At 44.6% G+C, this 14,947-nt stretch overlaps 1 pseudogene; it reads left to right on the forward strand.

The window, feature by feature from the left end:
- Positions 1-4,036: 4,036 nt before the first annotated feature.
- On the forward strand, positions 4,037-11,493 carry LOC140720322 (uncharacterized; annotated as a pseudogene).
- The last annotated feature ends 3,454 nt before the right edge of the window (positions 11,494-14,947 follow it).

A 14,947-nucleotide genomic window follows, 5' to 3' on the forward strand; every position in this document is an offset into this window, starting at 1 on the left:
ATTGTATCCGGCTCTATCACTTGCTGTCAGTGCATCCCACACACACACCACTCTTTGCTTAAAGAACTTAGCTCTGATATCTCCTCTGTACATACTTCCAAGCAGCTTAAACCTATTCCCCCTCGTGTTAGCCGTTTCAGCCCTGGGAAAAAGCCTCTGGCTATCCACACAACCAATGCCTCTCATCATCTTATACCCCTGCATGAATTCCCTGCATGATTTTCTCCAGGCTGAATAAGACGATGAGCTCACTAAGGTTTTGATATTCTTCAGGGCTCTGGACGAAGTTGGTTAAACTCCTTCTTCCCTGCTCTTTTCAAAGTTGTGGGTCATTTTCACCAATTTTAAAGGATTGTGCCTCAGACAGCTGGGTTGTTGCAATTGTTACATACCAGCAGCAATAGATCACTAATGGAGTCTGGTTTCGATGTTAAAACCACTATCTTGGCATTAGACATTTTGAAGATCTCTTCATTGATAATCGCTTCGCTTCTTTTCAGCAGCTCTCCGTTAAGTTCAACCTGCCTAACACTCACTTTTTCAGATATCTCCAAATCCGACACTTTACTGCTCCTTTAATTCCTAACTTTCCTGAAATGCCTGCGAAAAATGCTATGGACCTATTTATTTCCATTAATCCAGTAGGTAAAGGTTTAATTTCAATTATCCGAGATAAACTAGCAGCCTTACGACGGGCCCCTGTGGATAAAATTAAAATGGCCTGGGAGCAGGATTAAAAAATATCTCCTTATCCGAGGAGAGCTGGGACTCAGTTCTCCCTTTGTGCTCGCCATTGCCTCTTACAGTTTAAGATTGTTCATAGAGCCCATATGTCTAAATCTAAACTATCTCGATTCTACCCTGGCATTAGTCCGCTCTGTGATAAATGCAAGAGGGGCGTGGCCTCTCTCATCCATATGTACTGGTTCTTTCCTAGTTTGGAGAAATTCTAGAAAGATGTCTTCACTACATTATCGGGTATTCTGAATCAGCACCTAGAACCTAACCCCCTTAATTGCTCTGTTCGGTTTTTGGGGCGAGACAGATTTATGTCTGGGGTCTGACCAAATGCCGAATACTATCCATTGCCTCTCTCCTGGCGAGACGCTTGATCCTCCTTAGATGGAGAGATGTTTGCCCCGCCCACTCATGCGCAATGGCTTAACGACATTATGGCCTGCTTGGACCTCGAAAAAATTCATTATTCAGTTCTTAATTCGGATCTAAAGTTCCATAAGGTCTGGGGACCTTTTATCGAGTACTTTCATAACCTTCCCTCTTGACTAGGGTTTTTTTTTTCTTTTTTTTCCCTTCTTTTCGGTCCCTTGCTTTCAGCTCCCTTTTTTTTCTGGTAGTAGGCATTATTATCCTCTGTTGCTAAGTGTATTCACAGTCTGGGAGTTTGACTGTCCGGACTTATACTCTTTGTACTGTGTGGTGGTTGGTCTGGAGTTGTTGTTGTTTTTTTTTCTTGTGTTGTGGGGCTTGGGGAGGACACTAAGCTCACTTGTCTTTAATTTAGGTGCTTTTTTTGTTAAAGTCTCTTCCTTTGTAGCATATTGTTATTGTATGCTTAATCTTGCACTGTATTAATGCTCCTCATTGGGATTTGGGGTTTTTAATTTTGTAAAATGTTTGAAAAACTAATAAAAAAAAATTTTTTAAAACCCACTATCTTCATTAGTATTGTGACGGGGTCCTGAATGGACCCCCCTATGAACTGTGTTTTTGAAAAAAAGAGAGAGAGAGAGAGAGGAGAGAGAGAGAGAGAGAGAGAGAGAGAGAGAGAGAGAGAGAGAGAGAGAGGAGAGAGAGGAGAGAGAGAGAGAGAGAGAGAGAGAGAGAGAAGAGAGAGAGAGAGAGAGAGGGACTGCTCGGAGATGGTGTTATGGTTTATCTGCAAGTTGTTTACACTTTTACAAGGACACTGTCAGCTTCTGTGTTCTTACAGAGAGAGAAGGGAGGAACTGTTTTGATGGACAGCTGGGGCTCAGCACGGTGAGATAAGTAGGAGGTCCGCTGATTAGACCTCCAGACACATGGTTTTGGACACTGAATGAGCTTTGTTGTGTCCACAGAAAAAGGTGGGGGCTTTGGAAGATCGATCAGGAGCATCGATCAGTGGCTCTCGCAGTGTGAAAAGGCTGTGACCGGTGGGGAGTTATTCGTGGTGCCCATCCCTCGCCTGGGTTAATAACTCCACCACAGAAGAACGGTCCCGGTTTGTAGTGTCACAGTCGGTGACTTCCAAAGGATTTCGGAGGAACGACGGGGACTATCGACGGCGTCCAGCTTACCTGAAGACTCAAAACTCTCCCTCTTTCTCTCTCCATCACTACTCGACTCAATCCCACGAACTGAACCGAACTTCACTCATCACCGTAAGACGGTATCCATTCACCCCGAGGCGTGAAGAAGCTTGGCTTTCCTATTTCCACACACACACACACACACACACACACACACACACACACACACACACACACACACACACACACACACACACACACACACACACACACACACACACACACACACACACATATAATCATTGCTAACCTGTTTGATATATCTGCATTTATATTGCTGTATCGCGTAGTTACTAATAAATAGCATTAGTTTATAGCAATACCAGACTCCACGGTGTTTTCTATTTCTGCTGGTTCTTTGACCCGTCACGGGGTACGTAACAGTATCTACTCCAAATATAAAACATTAAAGGAAATAAACAGAAGTTAACAGTGTTATGCGTATATATAGCTCCCAAACTATCAAGCTTGGGAAACAATGCTTAAAGTCTTCAGATGGTAAAGTGGAAAAGTTCAGTAATCCACGGAATAAGTGAGTGAGAGGAGATATTTGTAAATCCACAGGAACATGTAGAGAGAAGGCAATTACGAAGAATTCCACACACATTCCACGCTGGGTAAACGAAATAACAGTCGCCGAAGATCTGATCCGTCGATCAGTTCCGAAATCCTCTTAGAAATATCACCAGGTGACAGTGACAGGAATATCGTCTTCAAGTGGTTACCACAGAACACCCCGATTCCAGGTAAGGGCCAACAAAAGTGATACCACAGGATACTCCAGCAAATCCACACATATGGATGATACGAAGTGACAGTCACACATCCGTTGTGCACTGCGTGCCGATGATCAGATTAACCCAACGTTTTGGGCATGGAAGAGTTGCAGCCTATAGCAGTCACACGCTGAAGTTCCAACAGCTTGTCTCCCTCTCCCTCTCCCGCTCCCGCTCCCTCAGGCTGCCGCAGCTTGTGTCTGACGTCACAGCGCCGCCTCACTCAGGCACTTAAAGCGACACTCACAGTAAACGAACCTGCGGTCTCGTAACACAAAGCATCTCTAAAGTCTGACAGCAGACTAGCGAGTGAATCTTCGATGGTGCAGAGTCAGAAACCGAAGATTTGCCAGCCTGAGTCAGGGGCTCCAGAGGGAGATGGGGTCCAGAGGAGGAGGACGAATAAGACCAGCAGGATGTGGTTAAAAGTGAAACATTAGAAGCATTTGGAAACTGGTTGATCGAAAAAAAAGGTGGTTAATTTATGCAAAACACAGGTGGAAATCAACAGATCAGGCAGAAATTTTGGAGAAGAATAAATAGAAAACGTTTAGACAGAGCCCCTTCAGCATGCCTAGCCTGTGTACTCCTCTGCTTAGTTGCTGCCTGAATTGCAGAGTGCCTCCAGCGTTTTGTGTGTGTGCGTCTCTGTATTTCCAGCAACTGCAGAAACTCCTGTGTTTTATATCTGCATTTTACTTTGGCATTAGATACACGTTGATATTGAGTATATTGCTTATGGGAGCCGCTTTCTGCGTTAAAACAGCTGCAGATTTTTCTATACACACGATAAAAAGAAATGAGGTATGGACATTGAACCGGTGCTTGCAGAAATGTTTAATGGCACCGTGATTACCCATAGGGCAATGCGTTACGAATTTCACCGGGGCTGAAGCGCCGAAATGCGCAGGCGTCAGGCTGAGGCCGCCCCTGAGTTTCACGCATGCGCGCAGTACACAGAAGCCTTTGAAAATGGCGGTTGCAGGTAAGAGTGATTCTCCGTGTTTTTAACTTAAACACCAACTTTGGGATAATTCCTCTGAATTTCGGACACCGTGGCTAGCAATCCCGGGACAGTCCTGCCTTCTTCCCTCTCTCTCAGCCCCACGATCCGTACACGGGCCCCGGGGAGCATCCGGCTGATGAGGGAATGGGAACCGATGGATCTCTCAGACAGAGCTGAGCTCCAGCTATCTAAATGCAAGGATTGGGAACTCGGAGAAAGGGAACAAAATCTTTTACATCAGCAGTTGAGAAAATCGGCATTAGTACTCTTTTCCGTAGATGCTGCCTGGCCTGCTGAGCTCCTCCAGTATTTTGTGTGTGTTGCTTCCTCTACCTCCTCTTGCTCTGGACTTTTCTACCGGTGAGAACATGTTTTGTCCCATTCTCTCTGGGTACGTAATTATATCAAACACCTTTGCCCTGAGCAATAAGTAGCTTTCACATCACAAATGTGCCAGACTCCAGTGAGACAGAGAACTGCCCTTCCCTTCATATTCATTGGGATTGCATTCACTGAGTTCACCACCCTCAGTCATTGGGGGAGGGTTCAGGGGGAATATTTATGTAGAATACAGAAACTAGTGATGCCTGTTTGCATTTTTTGCTGGAGAATTTGCAAGTGGCAAGAAGTGGAGTGATATTTGGAAATCTGACTTTTTAAAGCATAATTTAGCAAGCAAACGACATATGGACAATGTGAAAAAGCTTTGGTGAGAAAATCCTTCATTGCCCGTTACAGGCCTGCTACATAGGTTGTGTGAGAGTGCAGATGAACTCGATCAAACCCAGAGGAGATCAAAGTTCCTATTGACAGTGATTTGCTAGCTGTGAAAATGAATACCTCTCTATATAAAATTCACTGTGCACATCTTGTCACTGGGTAAAAAATGCACAGTACAAGATTTATCTGCACACTGGTTATTACAAATTAGAGGGGAGATTATTACAAATTAGAGGGGTATTGGAGGGAAGGAGGGGAGACCTCCAGTGTCCCTGATGCCCTCCCCTACAAGATGTGCATCCAGCTGCAGCTTGTAACCCTGCACTTCAATGAGCTGCTTGAAATGGGTGAATTCCAGATCATCCAGCAGTTGGAGGGGGTGATAGATATGACATGAAGAGAGGTGAGTTACTCCCAAGCTGCAGGACAGATGAAACTGAGTGAGAATCAAGAGGGGGAATGAGGTTAAATATCCATCGCAGAGTTCTCTTGTGGCCATTTCACACAACAACAGGTGGACCACTTTAGAAGCTGTTGGGGGATATTACCTGGCAGAGGAAAGTCAAAAGGCTGATAGGGGATTCGTTAGTTAGAGGAACAGAACAAGAGGGGACGAATATCCTAGTGGTAAGGCTTGCTAGTGGTAGTGAGCAGGGGAGGGGGTGATGTGGTTAAAATAAGCTGTAGGGGGAATGGGAGCCAGAATGACAGAACAGATAGTGGAGAGGGTGAATTGAATTGACTTTATTAGATACATACTTCATAAACATGAGGAGTAGAAATATTTACCTTACATCTCCATCTAAATGTGCAATGTATAATTTATAGTAGTTTATAATAGATAGTTTGCTCATAGGACAGTCAATATAACATGGAAATGCAATTGTATCAGCATGAATTAATCAGTCTGATGGCCTGGTGGAAGATGATGTCCCGGAGCCTGTTGCTCCTTTTGCTGTGATGCCATTTCCTGGATGGTAGCAGCAGGAACAGTTTGTGGATGGGGTGAATTGGGCCTGTTTGTCCCTGATATTCGTTGGGCCCTTTTTACACACCTGTCCGTGTAAATGTACTGAATCGTGGAAAGTAGATTGTGCAATGTATAATTTCCTTGTTTATATTTAGAGACATGTTTTGGTGTATAAAATGATGAGGGGTATTGAGCGTGTGAGTGGCCAGAGGAGTGTTTTTTTCCCCCAGGGTTGAAATGGTTAATGCCGCTTTTCCACACTCCCATAGACCCTTTGTCCATCTCCTGAGTAAATAGAGTTTGAAAAATATTTAAGATCTCCCCCATCTGCTTTGTTTCCACACGTGGATTGTCATTCCGGTCTTCCAGAGGACCAACTTTGTGCCTTGCAATCCTTTTGCTCTTAATCTATCACTAGAATCCCTGAGGATTATCCTTCACCTTTTCTGTGACAGCAACCTCATGCCATCTTTTAGCCATCCTGATTTATTTCTTATGTGTTCTCTTCCATTTCTTATACTCCATAAGAAACTGACTGCCTATCCCTGTTATGCAATTCCATTTTGTGCTTTACCAGGGTCTCAATATCTCTTGAAATCCAAGTTTCCCTACAGTTTCTATCTTTACCTTTTATTCGGACATACCCGCTTACTACTTTCAAAATTTTGCTTTGAAGGCCTCCCATTTACCAAGCACACCTTTGCCATAAAGCAGCCTGTCCCAATCCACAGTTGCCAGATCCTAGTGTTGATTCCAGGTGTTGATCCATGTCCTGAACACATCCGCCTTTCCTACGCTGCTCCTTGTATTGAAATATACAGGGCTCAGCATATTCACTGTACCATGCTCAACTTTTTCATTCCTGACTTTGTCTGAGGCCTGAACAACATCTGTCTCCACAACCTCTCCACTATCTGTTCTGTTATTCAGGCTCCCATTCCCCCTGCAACTTTAGTTTAACCCTCCTTACCCCCACCTCCCACCATGCATATCATTCACCCCTTTGGCTTTCCTCTCCCAGAACAATAAAAAGGAGGTGCATACCAGGTAAAGGCAGATAGGAACAAATGGGGTACTTATGAAATACAGGAAATTCAAGTGAACACTTATGAAAGAAACAAAAGAAGGCATGAGGTTGCCCCAGCAGACAAGGTGAAGGAGAATCCTCAGGGATTCTGCAGACTTGTTAAGAGCAAAAAGGTTGCAAGGGAAAAAAATAATTCTCTGGAAGATCAGAATGGTAATCCATATGAAGGGATAACATAGACTTGGGGAGATTTTTTTTTGCATCCGTATTTACTCAAGAGATGAACACAGAGTCTATAGAAGTGAGGCAAAGCCGCATCAACTTCATGGACCCTGTACAGATTACAGAGGTGGAGGGGTTTGCTGTCTTGAGGCAAATTAGTGTGGATCAATCCCCAGGGCCTGTCAAGTTGTTCACTAGGACCCTGCAGAAGACAAGTGCAGAAATTATTGGGGCCTAAGCACAGATATTTAAATCATCATTAGTGACAGGTGAGGTACTGGAGGATTGGAGGACAGACAACGTTGTTCTGCTGTTCAAGAAAGGCTGTAAAAATGAACTAGGAAATTATACGTTGGTGGGCTTGACATCAGAACTGGGAAAGTTATTGGAATGTGTGTGCAGGGACCAAGTATATACTGTAAATATTTGGATAGGTGTGGACTGATAAAGGATAGACAGCATGGCTCTAGCCAATCTTTCAGAGTCTCTCGAGGAAGTTATCAGGGAAGTGGATGAAGGCAAGGCAGTGGATGTTGTCTACATGAACGTCAGCAAGGCACTTGACAAAGTCTCATATGGGAGGTTGGTCAAGAAGGTTCAGTCACTCAGCAGTCAAGATTAGACAGTAAATCGGATGAGACACTGTCTTTGGGAGAAGCCAGAGTGTGGTAGCCGATGGTTGCCTCTCTGACTGGAGGCCTGTGTCTAGTGGTGTGCCACAGGGATCAGTGCTGGATCTGTTGTTGTTTGTCATCTACATCAGTAATCTGGATTATAGTGTGGTTAACTGGATCAGCAAATTTGTGGATGACAACAAGACTGGGGGTTTAGCGGACTGCAAGAAGACTATCATGGCTTGCAGTGTGATCTGGATCAGGTGGGAAAATGGTTTTAGAAATGGAAAATGGAATTTAATGCAGACCAGTGTGAGTTGTTGCACTTTGGTATGACCTACCAAGGGAGGTCTTTCACAGTGACTGGTCGGGCACGGAGGAGTGTTGTAGAAGAAAGGGACCTGGGAATACAAGTCCTTAATTCACTGAAAGTGGTATCACAGGTAGATAGGGATGGAAAGAATGATTTCAGCCCATTGCCCTTCATGAACCAAAGTACTGATAACAATAGATGGATGTTATGTTGACTTCTAGAAGACATTGGTGAGGCCTAATTTGAAGTATTGTGTACAGTTTTGGTCACCTACCTACAGGAAAGATGTAAAAGAAGTTCAGAGATTTCAGAGAAAATTCACAAGGATGTTGCCATGTCTGGAGGACTTAGGTTATAAGGAAAGATTGAACAAATCAGGACTTTATTCCTTGGAATGCAGAAGATTGAGGGGAGATTTGATTGTGATAGAGAGGCACAGATAGTGTTAATGCAAGCTGGCTTTTTCCACGAAGATTGGGTGGGACGACAACCAGAGGCCATGGGTTAAGGGTGAAAGGTGAAATGTTAAGGGGAACATGAGAGGAAACTTCTTCACACAGACAGTTATCCGAGTGTGGAATGAGCAGCCAGCACGAGTGGTGCATGTGAGCTCGATTTCAACATTTAAGAGGTTTGTGTTGGTACCTGGATGGTAGAGGTGTGGGAGTGGGCAATTTAAATAGTTCAGCACATACTAGATGGCCCAAAGGGCCTGTTTCTGTGTTGAAATTTTTTATGACTGTGACAACAACCTGAAATAATAGAAAAATTCACTCTAACCCCCTTTTGACAGCTGTGAGGACCAACCAGTCATTTCAGCAGGAATTTTTATGTGGCGTTTAAACTGTGGCACTTTAAGTTAATAATACATAAAAGAAGATCCCAGCTGCACGTCAAGAAAAACTATTTGTGTGAGACTGTTTCAGTTACTGTGGGGCCAGGCACCCATGCAGCTCAGCAGGAACAGGGAATAATACCAATGGAGAGAGTCAAACTGAGCCGGTCACAAATTGGAGATGGCAGAAATGCCCCATTCTTATACAGACAGGAAGAGCATCAGAGAGATTGATGGTCATTCCAGATACCAGCACTCTGCCCAGTCAGGAGATGATTTCTCTGTCCAACTTGGCTTCAACCTCATTGTAACAGTGTGATACCAGATCAAACCTTGGCAACTCAAGTAATCTCATCTGTAATGTTGTCCTACACCCATTGATGGATTTTGTAAATCTTTTTACAGGTTAAAAACGAGAAGGAATTCATTTCCAGGAAGCTCAAACATGGCACACCAGTTTCGTTGTCTCTGTCTAGATATTTAAGGAGCAAGGGATTCAATCAACCATCCTTCCGGCTCAGACTGTGGGGAGGGATTCACTCGATCATTTGACCAACTGGCAAGACCATCATTTTGCACAGGAGAAAGGCCGTTCTCCTGCTCAGTGGGAATGGATTCACTCGGTTATCACAATTGAAGGTACATCAGCAAGTTCACACTGGACAAGGCCATTCATCTGTTCTGTGTGTGAGAAGGGGTTCAGTCGGTCATCCCACCTGTGAACACACCAATCAGTTCACAGCACATCGGGCAGAGGCTGGTCATCTGCTGAATTTCTGGGAAAGGATTCACTCTGTCATCTGACCTAATGGCTCACCAGCGAGTTCACACCAGGGAGCGGCCGTTCACCTGCTCAGTCTGTGAGAAGACATTCACTCGGTCATCCACCCTCCTGAGTCACCAGCGAGTTCACACTGGGGAGAAGCCATTCACCTGCTCAGTCTGTGGGAAGGGATTCAGTCAGTCATCCACCCTACTGGTACATCAGCGAGTTCACACTGGGGAGAAGCTGTTCACCTGCACAGACTGTGGAAAGGGATTCACACTGTCATCCCGCCTACTGGTACATCAGCAAGTTCACACTGGGGAGAAGCCGTTCACCTGCTCAGTCTGTGGGAAGAGATTCACTCATTTATCCCACCTACAGAGTCACCAGCGAGTTCACACTGGGGAGAAGACGTTCACCGGCTCAGAATGTGGGAAGAGATTCACTGACTCTTCCACCCTACAGAGACATCAGCGAGTTCACACTGAGGAGAAGCCATTCTCCTGCTCAGTCTGTGGGAAGACATTCACTCAGTTATCCCACCTACAGAGTCACCAGCGAGTTCACACTGGGGAGAAACCGTTCATCTGCTCAGAATGTGGGAAGAGATTCACTGACTCTTCCGCTCTACAGAGACACCAGCGAATTCACTCTGGGGAGAAGCCGTTCACATGCTCAGTCTGTGGGAAGAGATTCACTGACTCTTCCACCCTACAGAGACATCAGCGAGTTCACACTGGGGAGAAGCCGTTCACCTGCTCAGAATGTGGGAAGAGATACACTGACTCTTCCACCCTACAGAGTCATCAGCGAGTTCACACTGGGGAGAGGCCGTTCACCTGCTCAGTGTGTGGGAAAGGATTCACTTGGTCATCCGACTTACGGAGTCATCACCGAGTTCACACTGGGGAGAAGCCGTTCACCTGCTCAGTCTGTGGGAAGAGATTCACTCAGTTATCAAACCTACAGAGTCACCAGCGAGTTCACACTGGGGAGAGGCCATTCACCTGCTCAGAATGTGGGAAGAGTTTCACTCTGTTATCCCACCTACAGAGACACCAGCGAATTCACACTGGGGAGAAGCCGTTCACCTGTTCAGAATGTGGGAAGAGATTCACTGACTCTTCCACCCTACAGAGACACCAGCGAATTCACACTGGGGAGAAGCCATTCACCTGCTCAGAATGTGGGAAGAGATTCACTGACTCTTCCACCCTACAGAGACATCAGCAAGTTCACACTGGGGAGAAGCCATTCACCTGCTCAGAATGTGGGAAAGGATTCACTCAGTCATCTGACCTGCAGAAACACCATCCAGTACACACTGGGGAGAAGCCGTTCACCTGCTCAGTCTGTGGGAAGGGATTCACTCAGTCATTCACCCTACAGAGTCACCAACGAGTTCACACTGGGGAGAAGCCGTTCACCTGCTCAGTCTGTCGGAAGGGATTCACTCAGTCATCCACCCTACAGAGTCACCAGCGAGTTCACACTGGGGAGAAGCCGTTCACCTGCTCAGAATGTGGGAAGAGATTCACTCACTCTTACAACCTACAGAGACACCAGCGAGTTCACACTGGGGAGAGGCCATTCACCTGCTCAGAATGTGGGAAGGGATTCACTCAGTCATCTCACCTACAGAGTCATCAGCGAGTTCACATTGGGGAGAAGCCGTTCACTTGCTCAGTCTGTGGGAAGGGATTCACTCAGTCATTCACCCTACAGAGACATCAGCGAGTTCACACTGGGGAGAAGCCGTTCACCTGCTCAGTCTGTGGGAAGAGATTCACTCAGTCATCGCACCTGCAGAGTCATCAGCGAGTTCACACTGGGGAGAAGCCGTTCACCTGCTGAGAATGTGGGAAGGGATTCACTCAGTCATCGCACCTACTGGCACACCTGTCAGTTCGCAATGGGGAGTGGCCATTGTTATGAATCCCTAGGTTTTGTTTGCTGTGGACTGTTATTTCGAGAGAGAGGGAGAGATAGAGATTAAGAAGGTGAATCAGTCTGACTTGCAGCTTGTTTACATCGCTCGCAGCTTTGTTTAGTTTTAACCGAGGACAAAGACACTCAGAGTCAGGTGGAGATGAAGGAGGAAAAATGGAAGGATCAAAACCAGGGAACTAGTGGCCAAGGGTCACTATTTAGAAGTTTCCTTTGCCCATAAGGGTGGGTTAATTATCAATTCACCATATATCGAATGTGTGGTTGTCCCCTCATTTGATCCATAGGAGTGGATCTGATTAGGGATATCCTGTGGAGACCACTTATGTGTTAACCCTTGCCTGGCTGTGGTGTGGTCATTCATTTGAAGATGATACCCCTTATGACGAGTAACTTTTGGTGATAATTTGTATGTACATTTGTAAAGATGATGGATAAAATCTACAGTGACTGTTCTCTCATTTTACCACCATGGAATCTGTGGAATTCGACATAATTGCCTTCTCTCAACATTTACCCTGGATTACAAATATCTTTCTCTCATCACGTATTCCATGGTTGAACTGAACTTTAATACTTTACCATCTCAAGACTCCAAGCCCTGAGCTCAATAGTTTGGGAGTTATATTTACACACATATATACACATAACACTCATGAGGAAATCTGCAGATGCTGGAAATTCAAACAACACACACAAAATGCTGATGGAACACTGCAGACCAGGCAGCATCTATAAGAAGTACTGTCGACGTTTCGGGCCGAGACCCTTCGTCAGGACTAACTGAAAGGAAAGATAGAAAGAGATTTGAAAGTAGTTGGGGGAGGGTGAAATGCAAAATGATAAGAGAAGACCTGAGGGGGTGGGATGAAGCTGAGAGCTGGAAAGGTGATTGGCGAATGTGATACAGAGCTGGAAAAGGGAAAGGATCATGGGATGGGAGGCCTCGGGAGAAGGATAAGTAGGCGGGGGGGGGGAGCACCAGAGGGAGGTGGAGAACAGGCAGACAACTAAACATGTCAGGTATGGGGTAAGAAGGGTAGGAGGGGCATTAACGAAAGTTAGAGAAGTCAATGTTCATGCCATCAGGTTGGAGGCTACCCAGCTGGTATATAAGGTGTTGTTCATCCAACCTGAGTTTGGATTCGTTTTGACAGAGGAGGCCATGGATAAACATATCAGAATGGGAATGGGACGTGGAATTAAAATGTGTGGCCACTGGGAGTAGTCTGTTGCTGCTGGTTCATTTTTAAAGCGTTACGGTTTGTAACAAAATGGGGCTGCGTCTGGGATATGAACACATTTAAGGATTTATTTATTATCGATATCATTTGGAAATCCCTATTGATTTATTTGTGCCTGGAAAATCAGCAGCAATGGATTTTGATAGATATCTGGAAGTGTGAACCTCTCAGGCATTAGAGGACACCAGAAGGATTGAGTTGTTGAGTATTGCTAAAACGTTAAAACTTGCTAAGGTGAAATTGACAATGAGGAGGGCAGAGATGCAGAGGATAAAAGCTGAACATTATGTATCCGAGGGTGTGTTTAAAGTGGATGAGTTGGAGGTGTTTCCTGAAAGTAAACCTCGTGAGCTTGAGCTCCAGTAGAAGTTAGAAAAATTCAAGATGGAGGTTGTGGAAATGCAGAGGCAGTTAAGCAGACAGAAAATTATCTTACAAAGTGTAATTAAGGGGAAGGCTTAGCAAGCCTATTCTGCCTTGACAGTTGCTGAAGCAGCTGATTATTTTTTTATTTATGCTGCGCGCGCCCCCCCCCCCCCCATTGTCGCTACTGGGCTATAAACGTGCAGGAGCAGTGTGTAGTTCAGTGCTTTGTTCAAGGACACATACGCTGCCTCGGCTGAGGCTCAAACTCATGACCTTCAGATCGCTAGTTCAACACCTTAACCACATGGTCACGCACCACACATTATGACCTCGTGAAGCAGGCTGCGCTCAAAGCTGATGAGTTGGTCCCACAAGCATACAGGCAAAAGTTTAGAAATTTGAAGAAATCTGTGAGCCAAACTTATATGGAATTTGCTTATGAGAAATTTGTTTGTATTGCCCGCTGGTGCACATATAAAAATGTACATGATGATTTTAACAGCTTGAAAGAGTTGGTTTTAATTGAAGAATTCAAAAAGTGTGTCCCTGATGACATAAAGACGTATTTAGATGGAAATTATGCTGCCACTATGCAGGAGTCTGCTAGATTAGCAGATCAGTTTGCTTTAACCCATAAGGTTATGTTTACCCTGAATAAGAGTTTTGAAAAGAGTAGCAGGGATAACCAGGGTAAACCAGAAATTAATGCTGGGATTTGTCACACTTGTCAAGTTTTGGCTAAACCTAATAAGGTCATCCCAGTGGCCCCACTCCAGCCTATACCTGCATTCGGTGAACCGTTTTCCAAAGTTATAGTGCTTTGTGTTGGCCTATTGCCAAAGACTAAAGCTGGCCATCAGTATCTGCTAACTATTATGTGTACTGCATCCAGATTCCCAGAGGCAATACCTCTCAGAAATATTAAAGCTAAAACTGTGGCAAAGGCTCTTACCGAGGTTTTTTTTTTACTTTATTCGATTTGCCTCAAGAAATCCAGTCTGATCAAGGAAGTAGTTTTACATCTGGGTTATTCCAGCAGGTAGTTTATGAACTGGGAGCAAAACAAATTACATCATCTACATACCATCCGGAACCACAAGCGGCTTTAGAAAGATTTCACTCTACCCCCAAAACAATGATTAAGACATACTGTGTTGAAAATGGAAACGACTTTTGTTCGCAGTAAGAGAGTCGGTTCAGGAATCATTGGGCTTTACTCCATTTGAACTTGTATTTGGTCGCAGAGTGAGGTGAGCTTTGACCTTGTAAAAGGAGCGGTGGATTGATGGGGATGTACATGTTAATTTGTTAGACTATGTTTTAAAGTTCAAAAATAAACTACACCAATTCTGTAGTCTAGCGAGACAAAACTTGAGGATTTCTCAAAACAAAATGAAGTGTTGGTTTGAGAAGCAGGGTTGCGAAAGAAAATACCGGGTGGGGGATAAGGTGCTTGCCTTATGTTGACGAATCCACTTCAGGTGAAATTCAATAGACCGTATGAAATAGTCTCTCAATTTAATGATGTGAATTATGTTATTACAACACACGACCGATGTAAACTAACACAGCTGGTACACATAAATATGATAAAGCCTTATTTTGACAATCAGGCACCATCTGTGAATGTTGTTGTCAAAATATATGAATCTGGCAACCCTGAGAATGAAACAATTGACTCGTCTGAGACTTTTCACAAGCCGAACATGGTCCCAGTTAGACTAATGAACTCCGTTGTTCCAGAAAACATTGATAACAGGTTGTCTCATCTGCAGCCAAAGCAACAACAACAGCTGAAGGAATTAATTCTGATGTTTAAAGATTTATTTCCC

The sequence above is a fragment of the Hemitrygon akajei genome, unplaced genomic scaffold, assembly GCF_048418815.1.
Source record: "Hemitrygon akajei unplaced genomic scaffold, sHemAka1.3 Scf000041, whole genome shotgun sequence".
NCBI lineage: Eukaryota > Metazoa > Chordata > Chondrichthyes > Myliobatiformes > Dasyatidae > Hemitrygon > Hemitrygon akajei.